The 4,983-nt window shown below is 51.1% G+C and overlaps 1 non-coding gene across 1 annotated transcript; it reads left to right on the forward strand.

Moving 5' to 3' along the window:
- Positions 1 to 3,449: 3,449 nt before the first annotated feature.
- TRNAI-UAU (transfer RNA isoleucine (anticodon UAU)) lies at positions 3,450 to 3,543 on the forward strand. Its single transcript has 2 exons — positions 3,450 to 3,487; positions 3,508 to 3,543. It is a non-coding gene; the product is annotated as a tRNA-Ile (tRNA).
- The last annotated feature ends 1,440 nt before the right edge of the window (positions 3,544 to 4,983 follow it).

A 4,983-nucleotide genomic window follows, 5' to 3' on the forward strand; every position in this document is an offset into this window, starting at 1 on the left:
CACAGCAGGGCCGAGCCCGCGAAGGTGCCCACCAGGATGAGGACGCGGGTATGGCCTATCCCACACTTCACGTGGAAAAACGTGAGGGGAAGGCACACGAGTTCGATTTTCTCACTTCCTTTGGGGTTTCTCCCCATCCTTAAACCGCCATCCAAGTCCCATCTCCTCTCGGCTTGCAGAGTTCTGCCTCCTCCCTCCCGGCCCTGTCCCCTCCTGTCTCTGTGCCCTGGCCGTCAGGGCCGAGAGCCTTCCCCTCGCTGGAACCCTGCATGGGCCCTGACAGCCTTGCGTTGTTACTACGCTTTTTCTGGGTGTCCCTGGGCTGGAAGTCCCTGGAGGACAAGAGCCCCGACTTAACCTCCCATCACAGTCGGCCCAGTGCTTTACATGCAAGAATATCTCAGCCAATACCTGTTGACAGAAAGGGGGGGAAAAATAGCAAGCGCCAAATCCGTTCCTCGGTGATGTCGAGAGAAGTCAAGTTTTTTTCTGATGCTCAGCTTTCCCTGGCGCGGTCGTCGCCTCTTGTCCCCTGTCTTCCTGCTGACGGTCCCGGCTTACCTTTTCTCTTATTTCTTCTTTTAATCGTTCTGTTTCAGCTTTAATCCTGTGACAGCCTAACCTCTTCAAGAGTAGAAGCTTGCGGTCCTCGCCTGTGTCCCCCTTGGTAGGGACACTCGGTGACATCCTAAGTATGTGAACTCTACCTTCCTCCCTGCTGTCTCTGTTTAAAAAAACAAAAAACAAAAAACATAGCAGGGGCCCCCGGTTGGCTCAGTCGGTTAAGCATCCGACTCTGACTCTGGTCACGATCTCACAGTTTGTGAATTTGAGCCCCGCATCCACAGAGCTCGCTTCAGATCCTCTGTCCCCCTCTCTCTGCCCCTCCCCTGCCCATGCTTTCTCTCCCCCAAATCAATAAAACATTAAAAAAAACCACAAACCTATATCATTTCCCAGGGCGCCTGGTTGGCTCCGTTGTAGAGCATGTGGCTCTTGATCTTGCGGTTGTGAGTTCGAGCCCCATCTTGAGTATAGAGGTTATTTAAAAAAAACCCATTTCCCACACCTCTCCACCTAGCCATGTCTTTGTTTTCCTTGGCACTCGTGTACCTCAAAAGTTACGGCTTGTGTCCTTCGTTCTAGCGTCTGATACTGACTAGGCAGGAACACTGCATTCCTGTACAAGACTGAAGGTTCCTGTACAAGACTGAAGGGGACGTGAGAGAGATTACAGGACAATCAGGGAGATACCTGGGGAGATAAAAGTGGAAAACAGTTTTGTGTTAAGGGTGCACTGGTCAGACTGCCCACTTCCATCCTTCATCAGAATACTGTTAGCCCACGTGACACCTTTGGCCCCTGCCCCTACTGACTAGCACGCTGCTTGGCCAATGGTGGACACTCGGCAAGTTTGTTGGTGAAGGAATTAATGAGTAAGTAAATATAAAGAATAAGGAGAGGACGACGCAGAGGGCTGCTAAGAACCTCTCTGGAAGCTTTTAAAATGCAAATTCTGGAAAGGCCAGGACTATCTTGTCCATTCTATTCATTTCAGTGTTCTGAGCCCTGATGTACTGTTTGTCAGAGGCAGGTGCTACATAAATATTTTTGGAACAAATGAATGATCCAGGAACACAAGACTCCTCCTCGGGGTGGAGGGATTCGTCACGTTCACTCAGCTGACCTTTCCTGTTAGGTATACACTATACCAAAATGTTTAAAAATTCAGTAGGAATTTTGTCGAGTGTGCAATACATTTCTAGCTCAGAACTATAGGTTTTTGTATGAGTCTGTTGTACGATTAAGAGGATAGTCTGCTCATGCCAGTGGCCGGGGAAAGAAGGGATATTTGTGGCGGGAAATCAGATGTAATTCGACAAGGTAAAGATCGCTTTTGACAACCACGTGCACTTGGAGACCAAATCCTGAGACTTAGGGAGAGTAGACATGGCAAGGTCCCGCTCCAATGGCGGGAGCTCCATTGGAAAGGGCAACATATTTTCTTGGCTCGATGGCCCCAGGGAGTGTGATTCTTGAGTGCAGTTCAACACGATGGGGTGGGGTCCACACACAGATTCCAAACCTTTCCCAACCAGAGATCTATACCTGAGCTGATCTAATCTATAGAAAACAGATGACCACCAGTCACCATTTTCTCAAAGGGTGGCACCCGAATAGTTCCATTCTAGATGCCTTAGGAGAGGTTAATTCATGACCTCCAGTGGACACCTTAGTGCACGAGGCTGACTTAGGTTAGTCTGAGAAAAGATGGACCAAGGCTCAGTCTCCTACACATTTCCCACGTGAGAAAAGCTTAGGATTTTCTCAGGGTCTATGTAGCTCTAAAAAACAATTCTTTGAGTTAGTAGCTTCAGTACACTAGACTTTTCCTCGGGTGTCCAGATCCCCTTTATCCGTCTTGCGGAAGACAGTGGGACATTACTTAGTGCTCTTAAGTTCCGTGGTAATCTTTTATCTGAGTTGGAAGACACCTTTAGGGGCAAATGGTATTTATAAGCTTCCAGAAGACTTCAGGGGCTCTTTTGCCTCCTTTACACTTTAAACACATAGTACCTTTCACATATGACTCAACATTTTTCTATCTTACAGTACAGTTTTTGTTTGCTTTGACATATCATATATGCATGTACATGACAAGTGGTAATTTAAAAAAGAAGAAGAAGAAGAAAGGAAAGTATCGGGGATAGAAACGGCCAGCTAACTCTACATAATCTGTCTCCCACGTCACCCACCCCCAAGAAAGACCCCTCACTCCGGGTAAACGTAAAGACACACACACACACACACACACACACACACACACCCCTTCTCACAACTCTCCTAGCTCTCAGGTCTTTAACGCAGTTAGATATTTTGAAAACCTAGTTGAACGTGGCATTGGGACACCGGGAACTTGGGGGAGCCGATCTCGGACCTGTTCCGGCTGTTTGTCCCGGGCAGTTCCCATGTCCTGTCCCGGGGAGGGATGCCGGGGGTGGGAGGAGCCGCGGGCTCCGGCGACAGGTCGCGGGTCACTCGGCTGCAGCGGGCAGCCCCGCACGCGCCCTCTGGCGGCCGCGAGCATCCTCGGGTGTCCACCAGGTGCTGGGACACCGCGGAGGGGGGAGGTGGGGAGGAGAGGCGGGGAGAGGCCTCCGTGCGCACCCCCCCCCCCCGCCACCGGCCAGCCCTGCGCGTGGAGCGCGGTCCTGGGGGGCCCGTCGGGGTCGCCCGAGCGCGTGCACCTGTGTGTCCCTGGAAGCAGCCGCCGCCGTTTCCGCGAGCAGAGCGCCCTCCGCGCCTTCGGGCCCCGGGCGGGGTGGCAGAGGAACCCGCTCCGCCTGGGCGCGCGGGGACAGCGGGGGACGCGCGGGCTGGGCTCTCTTCCCGCCGGCGGACGCCCCTGCGTAGGCCGTGTAGCTAGCGACCGGAAGTGGGGAGCAGGTGCTCCAGTGGCGCAATCGGTTAGCGCGCGGTACTTATACAGCAGTATGTGTGCGGGTGATGCCGAGGTTGTGAGTTCGATCCTCACCTGGAGCATCGTTTTCCGCCCAGAGGCGGCCTCCCTCCGGAGAGACCCTTTCCTGCCTCCCTAGGCCCTTGGGGACCACATCCCACCATCTTCGATGTGTTTGAATTTGTTCGATAGCAAGTATCCTCCCGGTTCTCCTTCGCGCTTTTGAGACAGAACAATGTGAAGAAGGGTTTACAGACCGAGTCTGTTGTGCTGCGGTGACTTAGCTTCTCTCTTTAGCCCCACCCTGACCTTCCTGCACCCCCCTTCCCACTTTGCTCTAAAGACGATGGCTCCTGGGGAGGCCCCGGCACATACTTAGAAAGTGCTGAGCAACTTGCCTGCTGTGACGAGCCCTGAACTCCATTAGAGGGAACTCAGAAGTGAGACGTTTCCTGCCCGATGAAAATTCCAGCTTCGGGGAACAATGAGACGCTGATTTCTGATTTCTGAAGACAGCATCACCTCTAGTATCCCCCCGCGCCCACTTTACCCTGATGAACCAACAACCATGGCAGGTTGAGCAGCTCTGGTCACCTGAGAAGCAGAACCTGGCATCCCCATATTATCCAGCTGTCTGGGCCTGGAACGGGACGAGCGACGATGACATCCAGAAACCAGAAATCTGCAGACCAACATTGCAGGAATAAGCAGATGGCTGTGCACGAGGTTGGTAGGAAGTAGGTAGTGATTTTGACTTAGAAATACGCGGCTCCCCCCCCCGCCCCCCGCCCCCATGAAACAAGAAGCCCACCTGGTCATGGATCTTATCACACCTCCTCACTCTGCCCCAAAGGGTAAATTGAACTAGGTAATTTGGAGTACTTTTCCCAGCTGTAAAGATTATCCCCAACCTGAGCGCATGTATGTCCCACCCACAACAGGTTGCAGAAAGTAGTACATGGAATGAAACGGAGCCCAGAGAACTCTCCCTTGAGATCTGGATTCCTAAACGTGTCCTGCATGCGTCTGGACATTGTACAGTCACACAGTGGTCTTCCTGGGGAAGCGTAGGGAAGTCCCATCCAGGAAAGCACCAGATAATAATAAAAATGGACACTTTCACACTTCATAGCTTTTGCTCAGCCACCGGAGTACCTTGGAGACTGTCAAAGTCTAATCTTCAAGTATCAATGGAGATTAAATGGCAGAGATTTATTTAGGTTGTTGATGAGGAAATGGACAGTATAGTAAACTAGTTCAAGTGACAGGAGAAGAGACTGGTAAATGCATTATCAGTGGGGGAAAAAAAAGAATGCTCAAATAATATTGCAAAATTGAGTGAAAAACTAGCGAATGTCCCACAGAACAGCAAAAAGTATAATCTTTGGGGTTATTTTCCAAAAGACAGAAACTAGCTGCATTTCTGCTGAACAAGAATCATTTGAAATTAATCAGTCTTCTGCAGGATAACATTTAACTTTACAGAGTCTAAGCCCTAGAGTAGCAATATCCGAGAAAATCGG

Source organism: Lynx rufus, unplaced genomic scaffold (genome assembly GCF_022079265.1).
Source record: "Lynx rufus isolate CCGP_SWC_20201006 ecotype Redwood Valley unplaced genomic scaffold, mLynRuf1.p SCAF_6, whole genome shotgun sequence".
Classification (NCBI taxonomy): Eukaryota; Metazoa; Chordata; class Mammalia; order Carnivora; family Felidae; genus Lynx; species Lynx rufus.